This window comes from Schistocerca nitens, chromosome 4 (assembly GCF_023898315.1).
Source record: "Schistocerca nitens isolate TAMUIC-IGC-003100 chromosome 4, iqSchNite1.1, whole genome shotgun sequence".
Lineage (NCBI taxonomy): Eukaryota > Metazoa > Arthropoda > Insecta > Orthoptera > Acrididae > Schistocerca > Schistocerca nitens.
The window spans coordinates 761610846-761630572 of NC_064617.1; positions in this window are offsets into that span (position 1 = coordinate 761610846).

The window sequence follows — 19727 nt, forward strand, 5'->3', positions numbered from 1 at the left end:
ATCGCCCCACATGAATCCCATCGAACATTTATGGGACACAATCAAGAGGTCAGTTAGCGCATAAAATCCTGCACCGGCAACAGATCGCAAGTGTGGACGGCTATAGAGGCAGCATGGCTCGACATTTCTTCAGGGAATGCCAGTGATTTGTTGACTCCATGTGCCGTCGAGTTGCTGCACTTCGCCAGGGAAAATGAGGTCCGACGCGATATTAGGCGCCCCATGACTCTTGCCACCTCAGTGTATATTTCTTGCTTCAGCTACTCCTGCCGCAAACTAAATTAAGGTAGTATTCAGGAAAGCTGTACAAGTCTCTCTTCTGTGACGGGGACAGGTGCAAAAGAAAAAGTTGGTTCAGTAGGTGATGATATGTAAAATAGTGCCGACTACGAAATACATCGGTGGCACTACTGAGCGCAGGGCAGTATCTGTTGAGGTAGGTAACTCCGACCGAGCCGCATTGCACGTTGTGGCCCGTCATCCGTTACTACCGGATTTTATTAACGACCACAGAAGCGCGTGGCGTGTGGAAGCAAGCGCAACAGCGCGGCGGACGCCGGACCATCGGCGCCCTCCACTCGTGTGAGACAGCGGCGCGCGTCTGAAATCGGCCGCACACTCGCGCTCCACATTTTCAATTAAAAACTTAATTAAGGCAGTTGTCGGGGGCTGCGCCGCACCACGGCACGGAGCAGCGAGCCTTCTCGCAGATTCCGGCCGGCCGTCTCGTAATTAAATAGCCACCGCCGATCCCATCGCCACGAGTGTAAACTTTTAATTAACTGCTCGTCATGTCACAGTTGAGACTTCTCATCCGATAACTCTCTCATTCACAGTTGGCGCATCGCTGCTTGGTGTCGTGTGCGAATGTAGGGGATTACCAACTTTAAATGCATAACTGTGTTTGTAACTGCAAATGCAAGGCGGGAAGTCTCGTGTGAAGCAGTCAGATACGGAAAAGCCAATTAAACCACGTTTATGGTGATCTGGAAAGACATTAGGAGCTTAGAAAACGTCAGATGCGCATTGTGCTTTGGTCCAGAACCACCTAGAGAATAGAACGTTACGCGTATTTCTTAACCGAAACAAATCGTTGATGTAAAACGAGTATATGAACCACTGAAATTTTATAGGTCGTTACTGATCCTCACACACAAAAATGATATGGTTGATAACGTCACAGGATATGTGCTGCCGTTGGTGAATAATGCTTGCGATGAAATTGGATTCATCACTCCCTTAGATAGTAAAAGGTAAATGCGTAAATGCGAAGTGCTCTATCTAAAATTAATCGTTTCCCTCAGGCGAGAGACTATGTTCATGAGATATACTCCTATATAAAGAAAATTACTTGACCGATAAAAAAAATGGTTCAAAAGGCTCTGAGCACTGTGGGACTTAACATCACAGGTCATCAGTCCCCTAGAACTTAGAACTACTTAAACCTAACTAACCTAAGGACATCACACACATCCATGCCCGAGGCAGGATTCGAACCTGCGGCCGTAGAGGCAGCGCGGTTCCGGACTGAAGCGCCTAGAACCTCTCGGCTGACAGATAAACTTTAAATGTTTACATGTTACTCAGTTAAACGTTTGACTTGACTTTCTATAGCGGTATGAATTTATATAGCATATACAGGGTGTTACAAAAGGGTACGGCCAAACTTTCAGGAAATATTACTCACACACAAATAAAGAAAAGATGTTATGTGGACATGTGTCCGGAAACGCTTAATTTCCATGTTAGCGCTCATTTTAGTTTCTTCCACCTACGCTCAATGGAGCACGTTATCATGATTTCATACGGGATACTCTACCTGTGCTGCTAGAACATGTGCCTTTACAAGTACGACACAACATGTGGTTCATGCACGATGGAGCTCCTGCACATTTCAGTCGAAGTGTTCGTACGCTTCTCAACAACAGATTCGGTGACCGATGGATTGGTAGAGGAGGACCAATTCCATGGCCTCCACGCTCTCCTGACCTCAACCCTCTTGGCTTTCATTTATGGGGGCATTTGAAAACTCATGTCTACGCAACCGCGGTACCAAATGTAGAGAATCTTCGTGCTCGTATTTTGCACGGCTGTGATACAATACGCCATTCTCCAGGGCTGCATCAGCGCATCAGGGATTCCATGCGACGGAGGGTGGATGCATGTATCGTCGCTAACGGAGGACATTTTGAACATTTCCTGTAACAAAGTGTTTGAAGTCACGCTGGTACGTTCTGTTGCTGTGTGTTTTCATTCCATGATCAAAGTGATTTGAAGAGAAGTAATACAATGAGCTCTAACATGGAAAGTAAGCATTTCCCGACACATGTACACATAACATATTTTCTTTCTTTGTGTGTGAGGAATGTTTCCTGAAAGTTTGGTCGTACCTTTTTGTAACACCCTGTATATTAAAGACGAGTTACTAGAGTATTGAATAAGAATATGAAATAAATCCCTAGAGAGCTTTTGGTTTTTAAATATGTATTTATATACCACATATATTGAAGACTGGCTACTAGATTATTGAAAAAAAATTGAAATTAATCAGTCAAGAGCTTTTAGTGATTTTCGCTAAGTACGTTACCCATATATTCCAAATTCTTATTCAATGTTCTAGTAATAAACCGCTATGTAAAGACAAGTCAACGATTAAAATTGTTACATAAAATCTCGAAAAGTTCTGACTGATGGACTTACTTCGAATGGACATGTTTATTAAAATAGTTTTCTGTTAAAGCAGACTGCGGAAAAGAAAATGTTATGGTATGCTGTGCTGTAAAAAAAGTGTGGTTTCTCTCTCTTCCTCGTTGTCATTCTTACCTGCGATAATAGGATACAGACACCTTTAGAAAAATTGTTTCTCGCAATTATATTCATTTTCCTTACGTATAAAATTTTAAACAAAGATGAATATATAACTGAACAAATATCTAAGCTGTTTTGTTTTCTTCCTCGTCTTCAGTTTTAACAAAAAATAGTAAAGTTGTATTCAGGTCTTATGGGATTATGAATGTGAATCGACAAAAACTTTGCAATCCAAACAGTTTCCAAATTAAAACTAAACGAAATACTGTCACTGCAGCAGCTCTCCTCACAGATCTAGTGGCAGGAGAGATCTTTCGTATCTCGTATACCAATGATCCCAACCGATTAACCCATTTATTTTGAGTGACTTCAATTCTCAACCAAGGTTTCGTTGGCTGTAATAATAAACAAGACTCAGTGTCAAAGAGAGGGTGTGGGAGGTAAGATGACATGGGCCCAGAATGTGAGCGGGGACGGCCATAGAGACGGGGAAGGAGGAGGTGGACTGAGAGAGGAGGTGATATAGACAGAGGGAGAGAGAGGGAGACAGAGAGAGAGAGAGAGAGAGAGAGAGAGAGAGAGAGAGAGAGACAGACAGACAGACAGAGAGGGAGGAGATCAACAAAGAGAGGGGAGAGGAGGTAGACATTTAATTGTAGTACATATTTAGCAGTTGCGAAACATTGCCAGGTTAACTAGTAACAAAAATTTTCACACAGTGAAAGTTCGCTGTGGTGTAATACAGCACACAGTTTCGGCTGCTACACTAAATTGTTTGAAGTTGTTAATCCCTTTTAGGGCTAAAATCACATTTACTCTATCAGCACTCACTTCTAGCGTCAGTAACATTCATTCATAATCGGAACGATATCTTACGAATAATTTTGTTAGGGGACAGCTTCTATGAACCCATTCCATCCAGCCAGATACCAAAATACTGCTCAGCTTATCATTTGACACTTTCTTTAAAAAACAATAGAGGAATCTCAGTCGATGTACTAGGCACAAGTACATCGATTCAGATCACTCCTTTAATACAAAGATAAAATCATCGCCACCAGTTGCCTGGAAGTTATTATTATTTATTTCACTATCGTTATTTCGGTTGCAGAGCCATTTCCCAGTAGAGCGTGGAAGCTGCATTCGTGTGAAGGCCAAGGCCACGTCAGAAGCCGCAAAACGAGCAATGGAGTTATCATCTTCAATCGAAAATGGCTCTTCATCAGAAATTTCGAAAGTGAATTAAGTAAACTATTATGAAAACTTAGTCAAATAGCTCTAATGGGATCATTTCAAAAGTATATTATGTCTGTGGTCACCAGCCAAGACAAAATCGGAAATTGTTTGTCAGGTCATACACATGGGAATGTTTATCGATACCAACGGACGAAGTTAAAATTTATGAAATCGATTGAATGTATTACACTGCACATAATCCATGTGGCTAACGTTGCAATTCCTAAATACTACGTAAGAAGCAGCGAAAAGAGCAAAGAAGTTTTCACCTTGAACTTCAAAATGCCTCTACAGCACAAATAGCGATAGTGAAATACATAATTTATAAAAACTTTGTCATATGGTGACAATAATTTTATCTGAAAAGTACACTCCTGGAAATGGAAAAAAGAACACATTGACACCGGTGTGTCAGACCTACCATACTTGCTCCGGACACTGTGAGAGGGCTGTACAAGCAATGATCACACGCACGGCACAGCGGACACACCAGGAACCGCGGTGTTGGCCGTCGAATGGCGCTAGCTGCGCAGCATTTGTGCACCGCCGCCGTCAGTGTCAGCCAGTTTGCCGTGGCATACGGAGCTCCATCGCAGTCTTTAACACTGGTAGCATGCCGCGACAGCGTGGACGTGAACCGTATGTGCAGTTGACGGACTTTGAGCGAGGGCGTGTAGTGGGCATGCGGGAGGCCGGGTGGACGTACCGCCGAATTGCTCAACACGTGGGGCGTGAGGTCTCCACAGTACATCGATGTTGTCGCCAGTGGTCGGCGGAAGGTGCACGTGCCCGTCGACCTGGGACCGGACCGCAGCGACGCACGGATGCACGCCAAGACCGTAGGATCCTACGCAGTGCCGTAGGGGACCGCACCGCCACTTCCCAGCAAATTAGGGACACTGTTGTCCTGGGGTATCGGCGAGGACCATTCGCAACCGTCTCCATGAAGCTGGGCTACGGTCCCGCACACCGTTAGGCCGTCTTCCGCTCACGCCCCAACATCGTGCAGCCCGCTTCCAGTGGTGTCGCGACAGGCGTGAATGGAGGGACGAATGGAGACGTGTCGTCTTCAGCGATGAGAGTCGCTTCTGCCTTGGTGCCAATGACGGTCGTATGCGTGTTTGGCGCCGTGCAAGTGAGCGCCACAATCAGGACTGCATACGACCGAGGCACACAGGGCCAACACCCGGCATCATGGTGTGGGGAGCGATCTCCTACACTGGCCGTACACCAGTGGTGATCGTCGAGGGGACACTGAATAGTCCACGGTACATGCAAACCATCATCGAACCCATCGTTCTACCATTCCTAGACCGGCAAGGGAACTTGCTGTTCCAACAGGACAATGCACGTCCGCATGTATCCCGTGCCACCCAACGTGCTCTAGAAGGTGTAAGTCAACTACCCTGGCCAGCAAGATCTCCGGATCTGTCCCCCATTGAGCATGTTTGGGACTGGATGAAGCGTCGTCTCACGCGGTCTGCACGTCCAGCACGAACGCTGGTCCAACTGAGGCGCCAGGTGGAAATGGCATGGCAAGCCGTTCCACAGGACTACATCCAGCATCTCTACGATCGTTTCCATGGGAGAATAGCAGCCTGCATTGCTGCGAAGGGTGGATATACACTGTACTAGTGCCGACATTGTGCATGCTCTGTTGCCTGTGTCTATGTGCCTGTGGTTCTGTCAGTGTGATCATGTGATGTATCTGACCCGAGGAATGTGTCAATAAAGTTTCCCCTTCCTGGGACAATGAATTCACGGTGTTCTTATTTCAATTTCCAGGAGTGTATAATATGCGGTCTTCTACGAAGAAAAATGTTTCACTAACTTCCAAAATATTTTGCATTGACAAAGTCAAATTTCATATTCCTACTTCCCTTATCGAATACAGTCATTTAGGGTGCATAATAAAAATATTGTATGGAAATTTTGTTTCGGCATTTTGCCTTTTGCTTTTGCTTATTTTTCGCCCTTCCTATACTTAACGTCAGTTACACTCAATCAACATATTATGAGCATGATTTGCATTCGAATAGACCCAACCGTCTGTGAGGTGTTCCAATTCTTATTTTAATCTACTTAAACATCATTAAAATCAGGCTTTAACATAATACGAAATTACGTAAGTTGTGGCTTGGGTGCCGACAACTTAATAACGCAGTAAGTCATCATTACGAGAAAAATTGCCCAGCTGATGGTATTTGCAGACAGACGGCACTGGCAGACAACTCTGCGTCATATAAGAAGGCCTTACATTTTCGTTTGGAGTTGTGGATTGGTAGCAGTTCTGATAGCAGCCTTACTAGATTGCCTCAGATATTTGTTTTTGTTTGTGATGGATGTTAAGAACAAACAAACACTCAAAAGTTGTTGTTTGTTATTCGAACTTCAGTATCGACGTCAGACATAAAATGAAATTTGGAATCTGCATCCATTCAAGAAAAAATAGCCACAAAGATAAGATGTAGAAGAGTTGTCAATTTCGTTATATATATACTAATAAGAGACAGATATTTTCTTATGATAGATTGATGTATGAGTTAAGTCGCTACATTAGAGAATTGTATCAAAGTGCAGGGATTCCTGCAGTGAATCAACATTTGGTGCAGCGATTGACAGTCTACCGTAAACATAAATAAACTTACAGTGTCATGCAGAAATAGGTAGAACGACATATGTAGAAGACCCATTAGTTTCAATTATTCCTTAAGGCCATTCGCAGATGATGCTGTTGTCTGTAGCAAAGTAGCAACGGCAGAAGATAGTAGGAATTTGCAGAACGGCTTCAGAGAATTGTTGAATGGTGCAGGCTCTGGCAGTTGACCCTGAACCTAAATAAAAGTAACATATTGCGCATGCATAGGAAAAGAAATCCACTACTTTGCAGCTACACTGCTGAAGACAAACAACTGGAGACAGCGTCTGCTGTAAAATATCTGGGCGTAACTATCTAGAGCGACCTTTAGTTGAATTACCATATAAAACAGATAGTGGGAAAAGTAGACACAAGACTCAGATTCATCGGGAAAATCTTTAAAAAAATATAACTCACCCACAAAAAAATGGCTCGTAAGGCGCTTGTTCGACCGATTCTTGAGTATTGTTCATCTTTCTGGGATCCCTATCAGGTAGGGCTGATAGAGAAAACAGAGAAGATCCAACGAACAGCGACGCGTTTCGTCTTGGGATCGTTTAGCTGGCGAGAGAGCGTTACGGAGATGCTTAACAAACTCGACTGACAAACGTTAGAAGAGAGGCGTTGTGCACCACGGAGAAATTAACTATTGAAATTTCGGGACAGTACTTTTCAGGAGGTGTCGGACAACATATTACTTCCCCTCCACATCTCGCCTACTGACAACTAGGAGAAAATTCGAGAAGTTAGGGTCAGTACAGAGGCTTACCGACAGTCATTCTTCCCACGCAGTATTCGCGAATGGAGCACGGTTGGAGGGATCAGATAGTGATACCGAAAGTATCCTCCGCCACAAACCATTAGGTGGCTTTCGGAGTATGATGTAGATGTAGATGTAGGTGGAAATGGTTTGGGGTGTGCTCTAAATGCATACTACCTGCTGGTATCGCTTCATTGCCAAATTATGGATGATTCGGGTTGATGCGGATAAGATCGTACACCTAAAAGAAACCCTTAGAAGGCAATGTAAAGCTGCTCGAAAGCGGGCAGGGTGAGTCATACCCGTCATGACACAAAGATAATGCATTACTGCAAGTGTTTATATTTTGATAAAATTCTCGGAATTCTCAAATAAGTTTCGAAGAATAAAAGTAACATGAAAATTAATGATACCTAAAATGGAAAATAATTCTAGAAAATTGCGAGCTGTGTTCAACAGGAAATACTTTTCAGTGTCTACCTCAGTGTTACTGCAGCTGATTGGCTTACGGCCTCATCGGCTACTGAAAACATTCCAGTCAAGTAGAGTCACGCATTCAAAGGCTCACTGTACCTTGTGCCATAACGGTTCGTAAGGCATCTGGCAGAACTGGAGAAACATAGCAAGTGCGCTAAGGCAAGAAACAAACGCACAGATCCTTCACTTGAAAAAGAAAACTTTTCTAAACGTAGAAGAAAACGGTCGAAAGAAACTGCATCTCCTCCCACTTCTACGCTCGTATAATCATAGTCGGTAAACTTGTGATCACAAAAGTAGTGCGACGTTTTCAAAGTCGTAAGCGTTTGTTAATGTTACCGATGTTAAGTGAATTGTATGACAAATCTATTTCACAAATTCACGGACTGATGATTCTGAAATGATTTCTTCGTAGTTATACATTGAACAGCCAAAGAAACTGGTACATCTGCCTAATGTCGTGTAGCGCTCCACCCCCAGAGCATGAAGAAGTGCTGCAAAACGATGTGGCATGGACTCGACAAATGTCTGAAGTAGTGCTGTAGGGAACTGACACCATGTATCCTGCAGGGCTGTCCATGAATCCGTAGGAGTATGATAGGGTGGAGATCTCTTCTGAACAGCGCGTTGCAAGGCATCTCAGATACCTCAATAATGTTCATGTCTGGGGAGTTTAGTGACCATCGGAAGCGTTTCAAATAAGAAGAGTGATCCTGGAGCCACTCTGTAACAATTCTGGACGTGTGAGGTGTTGCATTGTCCCGATGGAATTGTTGGAATTCACAGTGGACATGAATGGATGCAGGTGATCAGACAGGATGCTTACGTACACGTCACCTGTCAGAGTCATATCGTATCAGGGTTTCCATGTCTCTTCAGCTGCAAACGCCTCACACAGTTACAGGACATCCACCGCCTTGAACAGTCCCCTGCTGACATGCAGGATCAATGGATTCAAGATGTTGTCTCCATACCTGTACACTTCCATCCGCAGATACAATTTGAAACAGGACCCGTCTGACCAAGCAACATGTTTCCAGTCATCAACAGTCCAATGTCGGTGTTAAAGGGCCCAGGCGAGTCGTTAAGCTCTGTGTCATGCAGTCGTCAAGCGTACAGGAGTAGGCCTTCGGCTCCGAAATCCCATATCGATGATGAATCGTTGAATGGTTCCCACACTTGTTGATGGCCCAGTAGCAATGTGCGGAAGAGTTGCACTTCTGTCAAGTTGAACGATTCTCTTCAGTCGTCAAAAATGGTTCAAATGGCTCTGAGCACTATGGGACTTAACTTCTGAGGTCATCAGTCCCCTAGAACTTAGAACTACTTAAACCTAACTAACCTAAGGACATCACACACATCCATGCCCGAGGCAGGATTCGAACCTGCGACCGTAGCGGTCGCGCTTCAGTCGTCGTTGGTTCCGTTCTTGCAGGATCTTTTCCGGCCCCAGGGATGTTTTACCAGTTTGCTGATATTCATGGTACACTCATGAAATAGTTGTACGGGAAAATCCCCACTTCATCGCTACCTCGGAGATTGCAGCAGACACTTGTTTTCTTAAATAGGCGCTGCTGACTGTATTTTAATACGCATGCGTATACCAGTTTCTTTGGCATTTCAGTGTACAACAGCAATGTACTAAGAAGTGATCTAAACAAATTATAGTGTTATGATAGTTGTATTAAGACATATTAGGTATTTTTGTAATTAATAATATTATTAAAATTTTAGGCATCTTTGGCACGTTAGAAATGGTGGTGACAGCAGGATTCCGTTGGAGTGGCAGGGGGTGGGGATGGTGGAGGGGTGTGTGTGGAAGGAGGTATTATATGGCCCTCCCTCTTCTTTGTCCTACTCGAAGTAGCTAGAATAGAGTTTATTACCAGTCACACTGACGATGAAGCAGAGATGAGTGGAACAACAGGAGGATCCTGTGGTCGGTGTTAGAGTTGACGAAGTCAATGACTATCCAGAAATAAAAGTCCAAAGCGTAGCGAAAGTTGCCACAGAGCGTGCTGCAACATTTATGTTGGATAACAGTTATCAAATACTTAATAATATTGTCCAGTACTGCGCAAAGCCTAGTCTCTGGATAGAGGGCGGAACGGCGTTGGAAAGACGCGAAGAACGAGACGTGGCATTATGGTGTCACCCATGTCAGAAGCTTGTGATTGGCTGTGTCTCTCGTAAGAGTCTTCAGGTGCATTTACCGTACTGTTTCGGCAGATATTTGCAATTAGGGTTTTGCAGCGTGTCGCTGTAGTCAGCCCAAAGAGACACAGCTCATGACGTCTTTCATATGACACCCAAAACCAATGGAAAGCATCGGTTAGTTTCCCGTTGCAAAATGATGATATTTAAAAGCTCAATTTTACATGCTTATTCGATAGAGGCTTGCGAATTTATTTTAGTGCGATATGCGTTTCATGGATACGTTTTATGAGGGATCGTATGGAAAGAAGAATAACCAATACCCCGACAACGACAGCACCACCCAGGCCCGTGCTGACTGCTACCGCCGTACAGAAGCACTGCATATTCGCTGCCGTAACTTTAGGTTACTGTTTCTGTTTTGTTGCCATATTAACACATATCGATTAAACGAATATCTCTCTAGGCTAATTTGTGACCGCTCTATCGAATCGGTGTGTGAAATGCCGATTTAAAAATCTTTTAGTTTCAAAAGGATTACAAACTGACGCTTTCGTTGACACAGGTCGTCGCATGAAAGAGGAGATGGTCAGTATTTCTTTGGACTGACTCCCACTAAATATTACAAAAACTGAATTGCAAATATTTGTCGAAAGAACAGAGAAAATGCGAACGGCGACTCTTGGGAGAGACACTCCATATGCAGGGTGGTCCATTGATCGTGACCGGCCAAAAATATCACCAAATAAGCGTCAACCTAAAAAACTACAAAGAACGAAACTTGTCTAGCTTGAAGGGAGAAACCAGATGGTGCCATGGTTTCCCCACTAGATGGCACTGCCATAGGTCAAACGGATATCAACTGCATTTTTTAAAATAAGTCCGTCAACCTCAATGCATTTGGCAATACGTGTAACGACATTCCTCTCAACAGCGAGTAGTTCGTCTTCCGTAATGTTCGCACATGCATTGAAAATGCGCTGACGCATGTTGTCAGGCGTTGTCGGTGGATCACGACAGTAAATATCCTTCAACGTTCCACACAGAAAGAAATCTGGGGACGTCAGATCCGGTGAACGTGCTGGCCATGGTATGGTGCTTCGACGACCAATCCACCTGTCATGAAATATGCTATTCAATACCGCTTCAACCGCACGCGAGCTATGTGACGGACATCCATCATGTTGGAAGTACATCGCCATTCTGTCATGCAGTGAAACATCTTGTAGTAACATCCGTAGAACATTACGTAGGAAATCAGCATACATTGCACCATTTAGATTGCCATCGATAAAATGGGGGCAAATTATCCTTCCTCCCATAATGCTGCACCACACGTTAACCCGCCAAGGTCGCTGATGTTCCAGTTGTCGCAGCAGTCGTGGATTTCCCGTTGCCCAATAGTGCATATTATGCCGGTTTACCTTACCGCTGTTGGTGAATGACGCTTCGTCGCTAAATACAACGCGTGCAAAAAATCAGTTATCGTCCCGTAATTTCTCTTGTGCCCAGTGGCAGAACTGTACACGACGTTCTAAGTCGTCGATATGCAATTCCTGGTGCATAGAAATATGGTGCGGATGCAATCGATGTTGATGTAGCATTCTCAACACCGACTTTTTGAGATTCCTGATTCTCGGACAATTTGTCTGCTACTGATGTGGGGATTAGCCGCGACAGCAGCTTAAACACCTACTTGTGGATCATCATTTGTTGCAGGTCATGGTTGACGTTCCACATGTGGCTGAACACTTCTTGTTCCTTAGATAACGCAACTATCCGGCGAACGGTCCGGACACTTGGATGTTGTCGTCCAGGATACCGAGCAGCATACATAGCACACGCCTGTTGGTCATTTTGATCACAATAGCCATACATCAACACGATATCGACCTTTTCCGCAATTGGTAAACGGTCCATTTTAACACGGGTAATGTATCACGAAGCAAATACCGTCCGCACTGATGGATTATTACGTGATACCACGTACTTGTACGTTTGTGACTATTGCAGCACCATCTATCACAAAGCGAAAAAAGTGGTCCAACTAAAACATTTATATTTCCTTACGTACTATACGTATATGTAATAAATATGGGGGTTCCTATTTAAAAAAACAGTTGATATCCGTTTGACCTATTGCAGTGCCGGCCTGAGTGGCCGAGCGGTTCTAGACGCTACAGTCTCGAACCGCGCGACCGTTTCGGTCCCAGGTTCGAATCCTGCCTCGGACATGGATGTGTGTTATGTCCTTATGTTAGTTAGGTTTAAGTAGTTCTAAGTTCTAGGGGAGTGATGACCTCAGAATTTAAGTCCCATAGTGCTCAGTGCCATCTGAAGCATTTGAACCTATTGCAGCGCCATGTAGCGGGCCAACCATAGCGCCATGTGGTTTCCCCTTCAAGCTAGACGAGTTTCGTTCTTTGTAGTTTTTTCGTTTGATGCTTATTTCGTGAGATATTTGGACCGGTCACTATCAATGGACCACGGTGTATAGCGACAAAATTGCCGTGGTTGTGAGTGTCTGAAACGAATTACGCAGAAGCTGCCATGTGCCTGCAGGAACTCAGGGGTCACAGGTGGGAGCAGGAGCCACAGCAGTCGTTAAGATCTGTAGTGGCTCTCGTCACTTGTTGAGAAGTATCATTAAAATGCTGTTTATTTCTGCGCAGTCGTGGGCCGGTCTAAAGGGTGATTTTTTCCTCCGTGCATAAACTGTAGAGGTTGATCGATGAGAGGATAACATGGAACAAAAATGATTTAAAGATGTCCAGAAATAAATGGTTTCCATGATAGTGGCGTTTTATTAACGTTAGAGACTACGGTCTAATACTCACTGTACCACGCAGCCGCAGTGACATATGGTTTTAAAATGGTTTCCAAGTGCCTGAATGCATGCTATGCACTTCTCTTCTTTCTTCTGGTTTCAGATTCTCCAGATTTCTGAAATTTGAGACACAAAAAGGCTGCGACAAGTTATTCGTCACGAATCTCAGTTTTCATTTTCAGAAACGATTTTGTCCTTTCCTTAGATGCTTTAACGTCTGCCTGGAATATAAAATAAGATCTTAACAGCAATCTCCTTTAGCTGCAATAAATGTTTGTTAACAAAGAAACATAAGGCATACATGTCGAAAACTCTAGTTCCAATGATGTTGACGGTGTAGTTTCTGGGACAGAGTAATGCGCAAGCATATCGTAGTGCTTTACCAAAACAAAATGGAATGTTGGGAGCTTCTTTGCTTAAAGCTCGCAAGGAATGTCTAGAAGCTTTGAGAGGAAGTTAATGAAAGCTGTAGCAAGCTACCCTATTCCAGCATTTTAATCGATGCATTTGATTCCGTTCTGATAATGTGACTGTGATTTCACCAGCGGCATTTGCCACGGACTTCATCGTACCGACAAGGGTATACCAGCGGGTATCTATAATGGAATTCAGCATTTTGGCGAGCAGCTTACTCAGAACAGTTTCTTAAGAAATTTACAGTACTTGAAGTTGTTATTAATACAAGCGTTTGTGGAGCAAATTCCTTGAGAAATTTCTCTTCATGTAGCACTTGTCTCAGGATCGATGCAGTGCAGTGTGCATATAGCAAAGCCACTAAAAAGACGAAAACGCTGACTTGATATTAGCTGCCTGGTCTGTTACAAATTTTGCGCCTTCTAAATCCATGGCATTTTAATTAAGACAAAAATTTTCTTCGATTAGTAAGACCAGATTTGGCATCTTCAGCAGGAAATTCCACCGCGCACAAAAGGTGAAAGACGGCGGTGGCTTCCGCGCTAGCCACTTACATTTTAATTAAGACAAAAATTTTCTTCGATTAGTAAGACCAGATTTGGCATCTTCAGCAGGAAATTCCACCGCGCACAAAAGGTGAAAGACGGCGGTGGCATCCGCGCTAGCCACTTACATTTTAATTAAGACAAAAATTTTCTTCGATTAGTAAGACCAGATTTGGCATCTTCAGCAGGAAATTCCACCGCGCATAAAAGGTGAAAGACGGCAGTGGCTTCCGGGCTAGCCACTTACATGGTAATACCTGTCAACCACTTCGCCTTTCAGTTTTTTCGGTGATTATCATACAATTTCATTCCTGTGGTGTATCTAATTTTTCCATTGGTATTAATCTGGTGGACTATTAAGCTTAAGATAAATCACTGATCTCGCAATACTTGCGTGATTTGAGCAGCAGTAGTAGAATTGAAGTCGGCTGTAGAGACAGATTTCTGAACGCTGGAGGTGACCATTGCGTTAGGGGCAGCCTTAGAACTTTCCCCCAGCAGCACCCTTTGTAGTCACTGACACTGGCCGTGGGTCCTGCAGGGCACTGGTGTATGGACTGCCGTTGTGGCGGTTGGGCTTGTCCTGCTAGCGGCCGAAGCAAGAGGGTAGGAAAGCTGTGGCTGAATGCGAAATGACACTTCTTTAGGAACTGGCGGCGCTGGGCATATGGCGCCGCCTAACTGCTATAGTAGCGAGTGGACGTGGAGTATGAGTATGGTCTCCTTATCCTGTGTGCGGGTCCAGGTAAAGCGGCGTCGGACTGGCGCCCAGCTAACGTGTTTATTACAAGAACAGCGTACCTTGTGAGACGGCATGACGAAACTCTCTGGATGTCAAGTTTCTTAGAACTTTCTTCATAGACCTTTCCCTGGGGAATGCAAAATCTCTTCCACTAGTCAATACATGGAGGGTAATCGATAAAGTCACACACAGCGACCGCAACGCATTTGTCATAACCACGGATATATCAATACACATAACACGGACCACGAACAGCAGCATTTATTCATAGGAAGAACCGCCTGGCAAAAAGTTCGAGATATTGTTGAGGCGTCGTCGCTACACGCTGTTCAAGGCAGTATAGATTAAAAAACGCATGTACTGACAGAGGTCCTACAAAGAGCACTGGAAGCAGCTATACCAAGCGCAAAAACTGGGTGGGGACAGAAACTACCGTGGTCGACAGAACTGGCAGGACTAAGGAAGGATTCACGGGACAAAAGAAAGTACTACCAACAAGCAAAGACAGCTCCTGAAAGACAGATAAGACTTGATCTGTATCGTGACGCTAAACAGAAATACCAAAAACAACTGAAGACAACAAGGCAAGACTACTTGACCAATTTTGTAAAAACCCAACTACAGAACGACATCTGGGGACAACCATTCAAGAAAGAAACAGAACGAGTTAAGACAACGACAGTTCTGTCAACACTAAAACAAGCTGACGGCACAATGCCCAGAGGACGGAGAAGCACAGCAGACTATCTCCTGAACAGGCTCCTCCCAGATGACGACCCCACACAAGACGGAGGACACCACGCTGACCTAAGAGAGAGCATGAGGCAACCATACATCAGTGACAGTGTAACCAAGCCATTTGCGCAAGAATAAGTCGCGACAGCAATCTGCAGGCTTAAAAACCGAAAAGCACCCGGTCCAGACAAATTACTTTCAGAAACATTAAAAGAAACAGTAACACAAATCACACCTTTTCTTGCTAACATGTTCAACGAGGCACTACTAACAGACAGAATTCCAAACCTCTGCAAAACTGTTAATGTAATAATCAGGAAATCACAGGACAAAGAACCAACAGACCCCAAAACGTACCGACCGATCTGTCTCTTAAACACTCTCGGCACGGTACAGGAAAGGCTCCTGTGTAACCGTTTACAATCGCACAGGCGCCTCCTCGGCCTAACGCCCCATCAGTTCGGCTTCAGGGAAGGTAGATCAATAGAAGACGCAGTCAACCAAGCACTGACAGTTGCAAATAGCATCAGTGACACATACGTGGCGGCCATACTAATCGACATAACCGGCTCTTTTGACAATCTGTGGTGGCCGTCCCTCTTCGCCACGTTAAGGGAAATGAGACTATCAGCTTCCCTCTACAATAGCCTCCTTGACTACTGTAGAGGCAGAGTGGCGGAATGGAGGGCTGGTACACGCAAGGTTGTCAAGAGAGTAACGAAGGGATGTCCACAGGGCTTGATCTGCGGATCAATATTCTGGGATATCGCAGTCGAGCCCTCGCTGAACACCCTGGACAGTGACGACAGGATAAGAGGTGTGGTGGCTTATGCAGATGACCTGCTCATAGTGGTGTCAGCCAACTCGGGAGCAGCACTAGAGAAAAAAAGCACGCAATTGCTTCAGAAAATTAACAGTTGGTGCAAAAAAAAAATTAAAAATAGCTCCCAACAAAACTGTATACTTACTGCTCAGAGGGACACTACAGAGGAATCCAATTCTAAAATTAGACAATACAAGCAACCAGAGGAAGCAAGCTACACGTTATCTCGGACTGCATCTAGGCGAAAAACAGACTTTCGACCACCATAGAAAATTAACAGTTGACACAGCCTCCAAAATTATGCACAAGCTAGCAAGACTAAACACAACTCAGAACAAATTACCTATTAAGACGATAAGGACCTAACACATTGCGATATTTGAATACATCGCATGCTTCGCCGCAAGTGCTTGTGCTCACAGACTGAACATACAGACTAACAAGACAATTGCAAGACGAGGTCACCGTAGTGTAGTCCTGAGAATGAGCGCAGCCTTCAACACCAGTCACTAGAGGCACTTTGCGTTGTGATGGGGACCTGCCCTATAGAGCTGCACTTCACTGGCTTGAGGACTGGTTCGATAAAGTCACCGAAATTACGGGAACCAACATTATGAACAAAACACAAATGAAACAATGGCGGATTCAAACTTGGCAGAGAGAGTGGAATGCATCCGACAAAGGTCGCCGACTACACTCTTTCTTTCCAGATGTACACGAAAGACTACAACTGTAACATGTTGACCCAAGCCGGGGGATGGTCCATTTCCTGACAGGTCACGGGCCGTATCCGGTACATTTAAGCCGTATGGGACTAACTAACGATGAAGTATGCGTATGCGGAGAAACTGGGACACCAGAACATGTCACACTTTTGTGCAACACGCTAGCACAAGTTAGACCTATACAGAATGAGAATGATATGGCCAGAATAATACGTAATCCCGATGACTGGAACACAATAAATAGTGTAGCCGATATTGTATCGAACACTCTGCACGAAGAATACAAGCGCGAAAACCCATATGGAAGGAGGCGTAGACAAGTACCAGCAACAAAGCAAATCACATGGGAGGTCACGAACACGACCACAGATTCCGAAACTGAGGAAGGAACAAAAAAATGATTCAAATGGCTCTGAGCACTATGCCACTTACCATCTATGGTCATCAGTCCCGTAGTACTTAGAACTACTTAAGCCTAACTAATCTAAGGACAGCACACAACACCCAGTCATCACAAGGCAGAGAAAATCCCTGACCCCGCCGGGAATCGAACCCGGGAACCCGGGTGCGGGAAGCGAGAACGCTACCGCGCGACCACGAGCTGCGGACAGGAAGGAACACTGAGTGAACATGACTCAGAAGAGATCAACATGTAAGGGACCAGACCAACAATATATGACACTGCGTGCCACAACACAGTCACAAACAACACAACAATCATAAAACAAATAAACACCGGCACCACATACTAAGACTATAGTAATAAGGTAATGTCGCTTGGGAGGAGAAGGCTCGAAGAACTTTTATTCCGAGGCTCCTCCTCCCCAATGACATTCTGCATGGTGTTTAAAGTACACTGCACACAAGCAGTAATGTATTGCTCGTCTTATCGTGTGCAGACAGAAGTATATTCTCTTCTCTGTTCAAAGCCATAATCAATGAATTTCATATATCAGAAATGTATTAAGTTATTTAAGGAATAATGCATTCAAGTAGCAATGAACTATATTCTATTTCAACTAACAAGAAACAAACATAAGTGTATTTCTCATGTGAAGCTAAAATTCATGTAATACATGTATGAAGTGCTCAGTCAGCATAATCTGCATAATCTGTGTAAATATACATTAGCGCAAACCATTTCAGATGAGAATAGCTCAAGGTTGTACCGAGACCAACTCATCTGAAATAGATAGAAATAGGCCATTACTAACCAACATGCTGCTTAGACTGTATTACTCATCCAAAGACAGCATATCACTTCCCTCTATACAGGGTGTCCCAGCTATCTTGTCCACCCAAAATATCTCTGGAACAATAACAGCTATTGGAAAACGACTTTCACCGGTATCAATGTAGGGCTGGGGCCCATGAATGTACATATTTGGAAACATTCTAAAACGAAAGCATATGTGTTTTTTAACACAAACCTATGTTTTTTAAATGGACCTTGTGGTGTCACCGCTAGACACCACACTTGCTAGGTGGTAACTTAAATCGGCCGCGGTCCTGTAGTACATGTCGGACCCGCGTGTCGCCACTGTGGGATCGCAAACCTAGCGCCACCACAAGGCAGGTCTCGAGAGACTGAGGAGACCTCAGCCCCAGTTGTACGGACAACATAGCTAGCGATTGGACGTGCTAAGCCTTGCTCTCATTTGCCGAGAGATAGACAGTAGAATAGCCCTCTGCTAAGTTAACTGGCGACCACCTAGCAAGGCGCCATTTGTATCAGTGCCTATAGCTTACTAATATTCAAGAGAGATGTATTCCAAGGACTAATTAAAAGTTAAGTAACAAGCATCTACGTACTTTTCTTCTTATTCATTTATAAGTCTCATGTTCCAGACTTCACGCCCGTCTGCGTTAGCATTGCGTGCCCTTTCGGCTACAGCATTGTGTCTAGGCTGTATGGTCTAGACACAACATTATTGGCGACGAGAAAAGAGTTTGTATTAATTCGTTTGTTTCATGGCTTCGCCACAATCTCCGGATGTACTGTCCGAATTTTTTCGCTTGCAGAATCAGCAGTCGCAGGCGTTATTGGATGTCCTGGGACAGCTCGTCCAGGGTCAACGTGTGCTGCAACACGATGCGGCAGCCGCCGCTTCATCGCTACCGCTGCCACAAAACGCTGTTGCACCGCAATTTAGACCATTCGTGGCGGCCGATGAAACATGGCAAGAGTGGTCCCGCCAGTTCCAGTTTCATCTAACAGCCTACAGAATTCAAGGTAACGAGCGGCAGCCGTTTTTGCTTTCTTGTGTCGGTGTGTCTACCTACCGTGTGATAGTGAAATTGTTTCCCCGACGCGACGTAGCAACTCTGACCTACGAAGAAATTTTGTCTGCTTTAGATGCCTATTTCAAAGAAACAGTGAATGTCGTTGCAAAACGGTATACGTTCTTTCGTACAAAACGTACGGCCGGTCAGACTAATAGGGAGTGGGTTGCAACTTTGCAAGGACTTACTAGGTAGTGTGCCTTTGAATGTGACTGTGGCCTTCCTTATTCAGACGCTATGGTGCGTGATGCAATAGCACAGAACGTTTCTGATGTTCGCATACGGGAACAGATTTTGAAACTCGTTAATCCCTCCCTCCAACAAGTGATAGACATATTGGATAGGCAAGACACACTTGACTTTGCTCAGGACTCATTTGAAACTTCGCCAGCAGTGTGTCACATTAACCGGCCCGCCGGGCCCGCTGCACGGGACGCTACGCGGCCCTCGCGCCCGTCACAGCAGCGGCAGCCTACCTTGCAAACACGTGCGCCGCGTAAGCAAGCAACTGTAGTGAAATCATGCCCGCGGTGTGCAGCTAGACATTCGCGTGAAAATTG